Source organism: Lissotriton helveticus, chromosome 3_1 (genome assembly GCF_964261635.1).
Source record: "Lissotriton helveticus chromosome 3_1, aLisHel1.1, whole genome shotgun sequence".
In the NCBI taxonomy this organism is placed as follows: Eukaryota; Metazoa; Chordata; class Amphibia; order Caudata; family Salamandridae; genus Lissotriton; species Lissotriton helveticus.
In genome coordinates, this window is record NC_136061.1 from 1081909158 (window position 1) to 1081922910 (window position 13753).

Sequence of the window (13753 nt, forward strand, 5' to 3'; positions counted from 1 at the left end):
TGGTCTGCAAATCTCATGTGCCTATGTCTCCCCCAACATGCAAGGGCTAGCACAAAACAGTGCTTTCATTCAGGCAAGAGATGCCACAAATCATTGTGACCATATATGCAAAAGCATCTTGGTGCAGCAAGTACTTTTATGTTATATTATATTATGCTTTGTTATGTTACATTATGTTATGTTATCTTATGTCATGTCATGTTATGTTATGTTTTGTATATTTGTATAGTGCACTTATACCCGGTAGGGTATCCTGGTGCTTAGCAGTTGTGAGTCTAGGAACATATAGGGACTAGTGGGACTACTCGAAAAGCCAGGCCTTTAGATTCTTGCAGAATTCACGAAAGGCGGAGGATGCTCTTATGTAAAGCCCCAATTCATTCCACACTTTAGGAGCAATGTAGGGGATGGCTTGACCACCGGATCTTGTTTTCCATATGCGTGGGATTTGTGCAAAAACGAACACCCATGTTTATATGAGCTATACCATACAGAGCAAAACTGTGATTCCAAAATACACATTAGAAATGCCTAAATATGAATGTCAGGATGTATGCAGAATTCTTACAGGCGTTTTGAGCAGTACAGGGCTTTACAGTAGTTGGAGGATTGCCTGTATAGGCATTCACTGTTGCTTGGAAAGTAACAACCAGTGATCAGGTGAGAGGTAGCATGGGTTAAACAATCTTATCTTTTGAGGAAGCTGTGAGAGTGAATGAGCCTAGTGGCCACACAAATAACAGGCTGTGGGCCAACGTGGTCACTAATTAAGTCTGGCTTGACAGGGCAGCTCTTAGAATTACCTGTTGTTAACAATAGTTTAAAATACATATAAAGTGAACTTTGGCTCAGCCCAGAAAAGTATTGTCTGTCACGCCATGCCTTTGAATGTTTGGTGTACCATTCCCCCTCCTGTGGCGAGTTTGCATTGTAATATATGAGTGGCTATTTTACATCCCAATCAAAACCCTCAGTATTTTGCAACTGTGGGTGACAAATTATGTGGCCAAAAAGCTGTATTTGCAGCCCAAAACCTCAAAGTTGTTGTATCTTTCTCTGGCCAAAAAAGGGCCTGCCACACAAATAGTAAAATCCTGGGCTCTGTCACTTCTGAAGACTGTGCTATGTCACAGTCTAAAACTTTGCAGAGTATCCAGAAGCACCGTACTTGGACCTGGAGGGTGTCTGATGCCAAAGAGAATATAATTCAATATGACACCGCCTCTTTGTGGCATCAGACAACCTGTGTGTGCAGAGCAGCAGGGGCAAGGGAAGGGTTAAGGAGGTGTGTGATGGCAGAGAAGGTTGAGGCTATGTATAAAATAAAATGAGGAGATAAGGGGGAGGTTAGGTGTTAATAGGAGATAAGGGCGGGTCGAGGGAGAGGAGTGCAGTGGAGGGTGGGGGGCAGGAGATCCCTTCAAGGGCCTGCAGAGTCTGAAGGAGGCATACAAATGTGTGAGGTGGGCTTCAGGATAATCACACAGGAGGAGCTCTATGCATTTCAAAGGCAGGCAACGGAGGAATTTAACAGCTCTATTGCCTATGGCCTGTTGCTCCCCCTCCCTTTACTGGCTCAGCCGCAACACAGAGCCAGTACAGAGAGCTGAATTCCTTTGTTTTTCTAAACGTATTTTGCAGGCACTTTTGTAAACATTTTGGTATTTTTACAAAAGCGCTGATTGCGTGATTTGTTTTGCTAATTCCAAAACTGTGACATCCTGGGGGGTCTGCCCAATGTGCTCTGAATCATCACACATTAAATGCTTTATTTCTTTGATTCATTTTTTACAGAAAGTAATAGGTTTTTTAACCACAGCAAGATTTTTTAGTGTTTTAATCAGAACTCAAAATGAAAGTCAAACCTTCTAGGTTTCTCAATGCTCCCTTTTCTGTTGTAAGCTATTGCCTCCCTAACAATGGTCAAAACACTGATGGCCCTACTAAAATAATTTGAGCATTAACTTCAACCCAACAGCCAATGTAGCACATATGAAAGCAGAGCAGATACACACAAACTCTTTCAACATGTCGCTAAATGTGTTTGTTGCTCTGCGCCTTGCCATGCGGCAAAAAGACTTGAGGAGGAGGAGGAGAGTAGAGGGGATCTTCAGACAACGCTTCAACCTATTTGGAATATCCAGCCAAGATATCAGGGCCAGACACCGTTTCCCTCCAGAAGTCATCTTGGAGATGGTATGTGATTGGGAGGAGAAACTTGACTCTGTGACCTGCTGCTCCCATGCCATTCCAGCCTATCTCAAGGTCCTTACTGCTCTCCATTTCTTTGCAACAGGGCCATTCCAAAGGGTCACCAGTCACGTTGTGATCACCTCCCAGGCAAGCCAGTTGTGGTGCTTGCATCAGGTACTGAGCTGCATCAATTCTAGAGCCCACCTCCACATACGAACGCCCATACACTGGCCAGCAGACAAAGGGCAGCTAGGGATTTCTATCTAATCTCTCGCTTCCCACGTGGGCTGGGTGCAATTGATTGTATCCATGTGGCCCTTCAGCCACCCTCCATATTGCACACATATTCTGCAACAGACACCGATGGTATTCTGTCAATGTGCAGGCTGTCTGTGATGCCAGTGGGAGATTCATAGATATGCATGAAGCGTTTCTAGGCAGTACCCAATTACAGCTTCATATTCCACATGTCACTTCTTGTCTGGCAGTTGGCTGCGGGAGAATTCGGCAACATGTGGCTACTGGGTAAGTACCGAGCACTAAAAATTAGTGATATGTGCAAATTATAGGGTTCATTTCCAAACCCCTTGCGCTGCCAGTACGTCACTTTTTCCCATATGAAAAGTGGCGCAGTGGTGGAGCAAAGGGCTTGTCAATAACCCCCAAAATGTACGACTGCCACCTTACATTGAAATCTATTGCACAATAAGAATCACCAAGCCACATACACAGTCTCAACAGACACTGCAAGTACCAAAGTATAGATCATGTTCTGTTGAAATTTAAGATGGAAATGTAACCTAATGCCCTATCTTCCCTTCTCAGGTGATGCTGGGTATGCACTCTCCCCTCAACTCCTTACACCTTACAGACATCCAGCCACTGTACCTCAGCGTAGGTACAATCTGGCACACATACAAACTCGAGCAATCATAGAGCACACTTTTGGACTGTTGAAGTCGCGTTTTAGATGTCTTGACCGTACAGGGTTGTACTGATGTACTCCCCTGAAGTTGTGTGCAAGATCATATTAGCCTGTCGTGTTTCGTACAATATAGCTTTAATGCATGGCTTACATATACCTCTTGTACCTCGGCTAGCTCTGAATCCGGGCAACCGGGCCATCGCACATAACCGAGGTCAGGGTATGCAAGTCCGTGATAAGCTGGCTGCCACGTTTTTCACATGAGCAACCTGTTGTGTCATGGACAAAATGTGGTTTGTTTTCATAAGTTCTGGCACAGCTGTGCACTCTCCGTATGCGGAGCATGCACCGCGTATGTGGACCCTACGCTCTGCAACCGGAAATTATGTATTCGGGCTGTAAACTCCGAAATTGAACCTAAACCCATTATTTCATACAGGATTACATTGATTGCACCTTCACCATTAAGACTAACATGTCTCATGAGTATGATGTTGTCTGTTGACAAGTTGAAAGGAGTGTACATCCACAGGCTGACCAGTTTCACATGTGCACATCAGTTCAAACATTGAATTGCAGAGTTGATATGTGAGATGTACAATAGTCAGGTACATTTTGTCGGTAATTTGTGCTTCCCTACCCATGAAGTCACAAAGCTCATTTTGGATTGAGAGAACACACATTTGTTATGTCCATCCTTTGAGTGTCCTCTGTTCCCATAATCCATTTCCTATGTCATGGTAGAACTAAGTTGACAATGGGCAATGTCTCATAAATTATACACTCACTTATATAGGTGGATACAGTAGAAGAGGAGGCAAGCAGAATGCAACATTTGACTCAGACCTCACATTGTGGGTAAGCTGTGAAGCTTTGATGGTTGCCGCCTACACTGGATTTGTGTTGCGCCTTTCAGCCAAGAGATTTTAAAATGTAAATTCCTGAAGTTTCACCGTAGCAGCCAATACATCCATCACAAAAGTACACTACTGGCATCAGTGCGTGCCTCATGCACACCAATTTCAATATGATTTGTCCATTGGAATTTTGCTAGGGAGTTTTCATATCATTGAATTACAATTCAGTTGTGTCTAGTACACTTCATATGACACTAAATACTATTTTTATGTCCATTCTGCACTCACTTGTCATACATTTTGTGTCATCTTTTCACTAGCCGCCATGGTGTGATCTGGTATATGGTTCAATGCCATATGAAGGCATATTGTGATGTAGGACAACAGTGATGTAAAACACATACAACATACAGTGGAGATTAAAAGCACATTTCATGGGCATGAGCATTCAAGTACATTATTTTTGGGTTTACTTACATGGCCCGCACCTGCCCAGTGTGTGGTCCCTGACCAGATGTCACAGCCAACCTTGTATCAGAAGTCAATGTGGGTCTTGAAATCTGGGAGGACCTACAATGATAAGTGTGTTTGTAACGTTACATTTCTGCTGCCACATGTGATGCACTCAATTTCAGGCACAAAGGATGAGCATAAGTAGTGTGGGCCCTACCTTTGCAGAAGTCTGTAGTCTGTGATCATGCATTTAACTTATAATGGCCCCACTGCCTAGAAGCAACGTCTATCAAATTGACACAGCAACAATTCCTGAAGTAAGGTCCACTATCGTGTTTTGTTAATGGCCAAACAACATGCCATCTGATTATAACATCTATAACCAGCTGGGTGGACTGGACAAATTCATGCATGGAAAAAACATTCTAAGTTGGACAGTGGAAGCATTCTCAATCCTCCTGACAATTGAATCTCACTTCTTGTTCATCATTGTTATATTTGTTAACATTGGAATTCTTGATTTTGTCTACAAACAAAATTACAATCTAGTGGAGGCTCCTTTTTGACTTGTTGTGGCACTCAATTCCACGATTGAGTTCACAGTTCTCGAATACATGTAATGTTCAGCAATCACAAAGGTAATATGAGCCTAGATATGGTATATTGTGTCTTTCGCTATTCACAAATGTCACTTGCTAAAGGTAAATGTCCTTTGAGAATTCCAATAGTTGTACATCAAGTATTTCCTCTCAGGTTACCTTTGAGATTCAATCACTATATGTCCCTCTGTTGTCTGCTGACAATGTATGCATTTTGACCATCTCCTGAGCAGTTTGACTTACCAGTTAGTGAGGGTGGTATGCGTTGCTCTGGATGATGTTATTTCCTCCCAGAAGATGCAGAGACCTCTGCCACTGTGGTTGTCTGTACTGTAGCTGAAGGTGTCAATAGGTGAGAAGAGAGAAAAGTCCACAAATGGAATATGTACATGTGGAAGTTGTCAGACATTTCCTCATACCTTCTGCATGCTGACAGTTTTGTGAAGTACTGCCACGGCCGGTGCAGGTATGAGCAGTGGGGCGTTGGGTATGTAACGGTGTGGCAGGGTGGGAAATAGACAATGGAATATGGGAATTAAATGTTTTAAAATAAGCATTCTCTCACCTTCTGCTTTGTGATGATTTTGGCAGGCACAAGGTGAGTTACGTTTAGGATGCTTTGTATGTATTTTCCCTATTTCGTTGTCTGTTGATTTTCCTCTGCACCACACCCATCGCCCCCTTACGTTCTTGACTGACCCACCGCGTCTGGATAAGTGGAAGGGCCACTTTGATAAATGCTACTTAACAGTGTTAGGTATGTACGGCAGCAGTACTGGGCCCATCTTTAAACAGTGGGAGAGGGATTTGCCATTTCAGATACAAAGGATTCTGGGACTTGTGGTGCAACATACAGAAGGAAACACATGAGCCTCTTACTGACTATATTTTTATATGAACTTTGGACAACTTCCTTACTCACAATGGCAGTGCAACACAAACATTCATTTTGTATACTTGTACTTGTCATCCCATTTACCTGGTACCATGTTGCGAACATCACTCACAGGCAGCCCATGGAGCATGTGGGGGTGGATTGTAGTGAGGACATCCTCCTCAAGTGGGGTGAGACATAGGTGGGTTCCAGATTGTGGGGCAGGGAGAATCCTGTTCAACTAAATCCTGGATTACTTCTCCTTCACCCTCTTCTTTTCATCCTACCACTTCTTCTTGATGTCCTGGACTGTGCGCCTATCCTCCCCCAATGCTGTGACAGCACTAGCTAAATGCTGCCATAGAGCTTCCTTCTGTGTGCCACTAGTGCAGTAGAGTGGGAGATCATATAGGCATTTGTGGTGCCTCACAATGAACACCACAATCATGGTGGTCTCCTCAGTAGTGAAGTATTCTTCCCCCTCATTTTGTACATGTTCCAGTAGCAATGAACAGCAAATGAAAACAGAAAGTCTCTGTGGCCAAACTTGTTCCTTGAATGTGCGCTGCTTTTATGTGGTTTGTGGTGCAGGTCTTGCAGTTAGTGTTAATTGACTTCAGCTGGAGCATGGTGGGGGATGGTAGGCACTTGAAATGATCATCAGACCCAAATGTGGGTTTTCCGGCCCGATAGCGGAGACTCCGGCCCGGATGCGGAAATTCCGGCACAAGTGTGAGAATTTCAACCCTGGTGCGGAATTCCACTCCGGGTGCAGAAATTCCACTCCGGGTGCAGAATTTCCGGCCAGAGTGCGGAAATTCCGGCCTGAGTGCGGACGTAAAGTTAGTAGTAGTAAGTGATTTCTGTGAATACCATAAATTGTAAGTGCCTTCTGTGAATACCAAAAGAAGTAAGTTTAGGATATTGTCTCAGATTACTTCTGTGAATCGGCCCTAACGATCTTATCTTATTCTTCACTGGTGATATTAGTGTGAAGGAAGCTAATTTACTTGACATACACATTGACACCAGAAACAGACATGCCTCTGTTGAAATGCAACAGCCGAGAACAGCGTGCTAAATGTCAGAAGTAACCACCTGACAAATGTGAAGTGAAGTAACCCCTATGGGAAAATCATTAGTGCCAACAGAAAGGGCTCATCTCATACAGCATATAATAAAGTTCCGAAAAAACATTTGGCAGATTTCACCAGATGGAATACCCCTTAAAAGTATTGGATGCAGCAGGTAAGAAGGCATTCCAGAATCATAGGGAAACATTACTCTATGAGACCCCAAGTAACAAAAACATCTAAGGATCAAGTGAGGTTTATCACCATATTTAACAGCAGATGATACGCCTAATAATGACGAAACACTGGAAATTACAAACCTTGGATAAGATCATTGGGGGAAACATCCTACCACATGCCAACATCACCTATAGGAAATTAAAATTACTAAAGATAAAGTGGCATGAGACAAGATAAGGGCGTGACATAATTGATGAAAGGTTTCTTTAAATGCTGCAAACGCTCTAAAAGATGTGATAATTTGAGAATCTACCCAACTATGTTTGGTTAGCAAAACAGAATATGTAAAAGCCTCACATATACTTTTGATGTTATGTGTACATGCTGACGTGCTTATGTTGCCATAAATATGTGGGTCGCTTGAAAAAGAGGATTCTGGAACACAGAAGAGCATTAAAAAACAAAGATGGGGCCTACCCAGTAGCAAGGCATAATTTACCTTCTTTTTTTGATATTGAAAGGCTACTTGCCCTGAGACGAGGTGGAAAAGGGCAACACTTTTAAAGGAGAACTGAATCGCGTTACATCATATTGCTGAGAACAAAGGAACCTTTGGGTCTCAATAAGGATGAGAAAGTGATCTAGCACCTGGAAGTACAAAATTGCCTGAACCACCTGTACTGATAAAATATGATGTCATGAAAAAGATGCTGCATATTGTATGCTGATATATTTCTGAGATGCTATGATGAAGCCTATGTATTTCCATTCAACTACTCACGATATTTTCAATAACATATATATATTACATTATAATCTCAGAAACTTCTTTCCACATTCCATTCAATCCCCATCTTTCTGATTGGTTTTCACAGTCCATCCTTGAATTTGGGAGATAACACATAATACTCCAGTGTGGGTTTGTCCTTAGTTTATGTAGTTGTTCTTGCAGTATTAAGGGACACACTTAGCATGCCTACCAGCGGCGTAACAAAACTTGAGGGGTCCCCTCTGCAAAGTACATGGTGGGGCCCCCGCTTTGGATTTAATCCAAAGATGTCAGGCCAGAGTACTGTGCTGAGGGGCCCTGCAGCTCAGGGGCCCCCAAAACGTGGGGCATGCGGGGGCCTGTAATTCGCCACTCATGCCCACTGGGGAATTATGATTTTTGTTACGTACACATTGGTGCTTTATGATGTGTTTCCACACAAATAGTGCACTTACCTATGCGATGTTTCAGATGTGTGGTCTAGATATTGGTAAAATTATAGTACTTGTATAGTCAAACCCACTTAGGAGACTACCCATTTGTAAGTTAACTAAGTTGCGTTTCCAACAGTGAATCTTATAAAAATTATGGACCATACCTGCACATTGACTATACATGATGGAAGATTTTTACTTATTATCACTGTGATGGTAAATGTAATAATGTCCTTTGCTTTGATGGACCTCAGCTATTTCAAATTAATTATTTGAAAACAAGCAATGTGAAACTTTGAAATTATACTCAGAGCACACCCACACTGAACAATTTTTGTATGCAAATAATAACTGAAATGGTTTGCTCGTTATGTAGTATTTGTATAATTTACCATTTTACTAATATGTTTTTGGAGCATGCAGGTAATATAGAATATGAGTGACACATTATGGACAGCAAATGGTGTTTGACCGATTGAACTCACAGCTCTGTAAAATGTGGCGAGAGATGTTATTAGCAAAAACCAAGTGTATAATAGGGAATTGGAAGAGGAATATGCACAATGCCACTTGGACGAGAACAATGCCATGATATCGAGGACACTGGACACTTTAGCTGTTTTCTGTTTCTACAGATGCACGCCATTTAATTATCAGTGGCTGAGATTAATTCAGACATTCCACCCAACACTTTTTGTATACTTTTGTATGCATAAATGGGATGGTGATGCCCAGAAGTGGGTCCTGTGTACAGTGGTTTACTGAAACCAAGCTATATTTGGCTAGTGAGCCCTAACTAGGACAAAGCTGGTCCTAGGTTGCTTGTGTTCTGTTTTAGGGAGGACCTGGCCTGGCAGTTTGGGCGGGACTGTTACCAATGAAGCAAGGTCAAGACTGATTTGCATATGACTGGGCCCAAACAAAGATGGCTGGGCATGCAAAAGAAGGATGGATGAGGCCCGGGCAATTTCCAGCGGCTGAGATTAATTTATGCATTCCTTTTTTTTTTTTTTTTAAACATTTTTATTTAAAGGTGACACAGGCATTTTAAGCACATACAAATTATTTCGTTTTAACAAAATTTTCCAAAATCAGCGTAAATCTTTCAAGAAGCAGTGAAAGAAGAAAGAGAAAAAAAAAAAAAAAAAGGGAATGGAATGAATAAATTAAAATTACAAAATAGTAAAAAAAAAAAAACAGAGCTCAATTTCACATTAGTTCAAATCACAAGTAGGAAACAAGCAACCCCAAATTCTATCTATTTTAACCAGAGCTTTAGCACCTCTTTTCCTAGCTAACAGTAATTCCATGTGATGTATCTCGGTCACTAAGCACCACCATTCATTTGCATGAGGTGATTGTTCCGATATCCATGCTCGAGCTATAACCAGCCTTGCACATGCTAATAGGATAAAAATTAGGTCTTGGAATGGGAGAGAGTTAAGTTGCAAGCCTAAAAGAATCATGTCTGATGATAATGGTACCTCGATTAAGTGTTTTGATCTCAAAATATTTTCTATACCGTCCCAGAATGGAATAAGAACAGGACATAGAACCAGCATATGTTCTAAATCAGTAGCCTGAGTATGACACTTTGGGCATCTAGTGCGATCGTTGAGAACGTTGTTGGGGGCCCATTTACTTATTTGTAAAGGGGTATAGTAAAGTTGGCATATCGTTTTGTATGCTTGAAGTTTTAGACTTGAAGAGTGGGTTAATGTATCAATTTTGTTTAAAAAAAAGGAAATATCATTTGGACCAATACCAGTCGTGAACCGTGAAGCCCATTTCAGTGCTAATTTGGGACAATCATCTATCTTGCCTTCAATAAAGCATTTATATCCTTGACTAATGATATTTTTCTTGTTCCCCTCTCCTTTATACATACACAGCCATAAGTCTGAATCAACAATCTCTGTAAGATTTAATTTCCCTATAAGGAAATCGCGTATTTGTATGTACTTAAAATAAGTATTTGCAGGTAATTTATATAATAGCCTAAGTGTATCAAAATCCAAAAAACCTGATGACCCATAAAGGTCCCCAGTCTTACTATGCCATGGTTCGCCCATATTTTACATCCTGAATCACCAAAAATACCTGGTAATCCCGGATTATTCCAAAGGGTTAAAAGAGAATGATAGAATGATGCTTTATTCTGGGTCATTACTATCTTCCATATGCTGATTATATCTTTCGCAGTCTTGAACTTAACTCTCTTAAAATAGTTCGGGTCATTATTTCTAGCCAAAAATTGTAAGGAATCTGATCCTAGCATAAATTGGTGAAAGAAATATGGGTTACTAGAATTAAACAAGCTCTGTAACCGTCCCAAAAATTATGCAAAATAGTACATTCTGAAATCCGGGAAGTTAAGTCCTCCTTTAATAAAAGGTAGTTTCAGGGAAGACAGTGCTCTACGATTCTTTTTAAAGCCCCATATGAAACTGCCCAATAAGCCGTCAAGTTTCGTAAAAAATATTTTATTTATCTTCAAAGGAATGCATCTAAATAAGTATAAAAATTTAGGCAAAATATTCATTTTAATAAGATTAATTCGCCCAATTAGGTTTAAAGGCACCTTATGCCATTTTTTAAGGAGAGCCCGAGTGTCTTTTAGTAAAGCATCATAGTTCAATGCCATTATATCCTTGACATTAGATGTTATCTTGATGCCTAAATAAGTAGCAGCATGGCATATTCCCGCTACTGGTGTCTGTGGTTTATAATTGGCTATAATTTGGGTCTTGCCTAGATTTAACTTATATCCGGAAACTTCACCAAATGCATCCGCTTCTTTAATAATTCCTGCCATAGCTTCCATCACATCAGTAGTATATACTGCCAAATCATCCGCGTAAGCAGTAATTTTAAGCAATCTTGTCCCAGATGTAAATGGTTTTATCAACATCTGCTCTTGTATTGCATTAATAAAAGGTTCCATAGCAAGAGCAAATAGTAAAGGTGAAAGCGGGCATCCCTGCCGGGTCCCTCTCAAAATTAAAAATTTAGAAGAAAGTAAACAATCGTACCCAATAACAGCATTAGGGCGGTCATAAAGTGCTTGGATTTTAGTTAAAAATTTAGTTTTAAACCCAATTTCTTTAAGAATTACCCAGAGATAATCCCACCCCACTCGGTCGAAAGCTTTTTCAGCGTCGAGTAATATCATTCCAAGTGGGGAGGGATTAGTGGCTGCTATATCAAATAGAGTAATAGCCGTGTTTACGTGTTGGGTTGTATCTCTGCCTACTACAAAGCCGTGCTGATGTTCACTAACCAACATAGGCATAAGGGGGGAGAGTCTTGTGGCAATTAGTTTAGCGAATACCTTGGCGTCTGCATTAATCAAGGAAATAGGGCGGTAGGACCCACATTCTGTTGGTGGTTTATTCTTTTTTAAAAAATATATAATTTTAGAAGTATTCCAAGAGGTCGGGCCCTATCTGTTGTACTTATCTGATTGATAACTGAGCAAAATATTGGAAGTAATTCCTCGCAACATATTTTATAAATTTCAATCGGCAAAGTATCATCCCCCGCCGCCTTCCCAGAGGGGAGAGAAAAGATAGCTGTTTTTAATTCTTCCTTAGTGAAATCTTTTTCCAGTTCTTCCATATCTACTATATCCTTCTCTAGCCGCCAATTGTTTCTAATGTAATTTTCCACTATCGCCATAGGGGGGGTGCTCTCTGGGGTGTATAATTTAGTATAGTATTCTACAAATTGTTGCAATATCTGCTCTGAACTAGTATAATTAATGCCATTAGCGCCTTCTATGCTCTTAATTAAAGAAGTAGATCTATCATAAGCGACTTTATAAGCCAGGATTTTACCTATTCTATCGCCGCTCTCGTATTGCGAGAATTTATATTTATGTAGTTTAGCCGTAACTTTGTCTCTTAAGAATTTCTTAGTCTCGCATCGTAAGGTTATCAGCTTAAGTTCTAATTTAGCTTTATTTAGGTTATGAGGACCCCCCGCGGCTTCTATTCTAGTAATTTCTGCCATATGTTCTTCTAGCCCCCTTATCCTTGATATAATACAACGGATCTCTTCCTTACGATTAGCATTCTGTTGGATAATAAACTGCTGGGCGAAACCTCTGATGCTAGCTTTACAACAGTCCCAAACTGAGGTGATTTTAGCCGTATCAGTATTGAACTCTAGAAATTCTTTTAAATGTTCTTTCAAAAGAGAAATAAACCTAGGATTAGATAACAAATATCTGGGAAAGGAGAATAACCTAGGTTCTGTTTTTTTAGATACGATCTTGATGGTTACCACTATGGGGTTGTGGTCAGATGTTACCTTTGGGCAAATCTCCATTTTACAGCCTTCCAAAATATGATTCGTTGCCCAGGCCATATCTATACGCGAGTACATTTTATGTGGCATTGAATGGTAAGTATATCCTGGAAGCATAGGATAAAGGTGCCTCCAAACATCTTTCAGTTTATGTATACGGGCTAGTTCTAGAATAGATGCCCTAGTCTTACGCATTCTATGTGAAGGAATGCCCTTGGTCGTATCTTTTGCGTAATTAATAACACAATTGAAATCCCCCATAAGTAATAACTCCCCTTCCCAACCTAGTAGTTCAATATTTAGTCGGTCAAAAATTGCTGCATCATCATGGTTAGACCCATAAACTGCGCAAAGGGTATATTTGAGATGGTATGTATCACTTACAACGCAACTTTTACGTCGTAATGCTGTTACAACGCAGCTATTACAACGCAGGATCCATTACAACGCATGGCATTACAACGCATGGCATTACATCGCAGATACTATTACAACGCATACCATTACATCGTAAGTATTGGTAAGTATATAATTTATTTTAATTTTATTTAATATTATATAAATGATTTAATTATTATTAATTATAAATAAAAATAAATAAAAATATTTATTTATGTTTTTAAATATTATAAATTAATATTTATTATTTTAAATATTATAAATTAATATTTATTATTTTAAGTAATTTTTTTAATAAATATGAGTATAGGAGTATATGTATAGGTGTTTGGGGGTACAGGGTGTTTTTAGGTTTCAAGGTAGGGTTTGGGTTTTGGGGTACAGGGGTGTTTTTAGGTTTCAGGGCAGGGTTTGGGTTTTGGGGTACAGGGGTGTTTTTAGGTTTCAGGGCAGGGTTTGGGTTTTGGGGTACAGGGGTGTTTTTAGGTTTCAGGGCAGGGTTTGGGTTTTGGGGTACAGGGGTGTTTTTAGGTTTCAGGGCAGGGTTTGGGTTTTGGGGTACAGGGGTGTGTTTTCAGGTTTCAGGGTAGGGTTTGGGTTTTGGGGTACAGGGGTGTTTTTAGGTTTCAGGGCAGGGTTTGGGTTTTGGGGTACAGGGGTGTTTTTAGGTTTCAGGGCAGGGTTTGGGT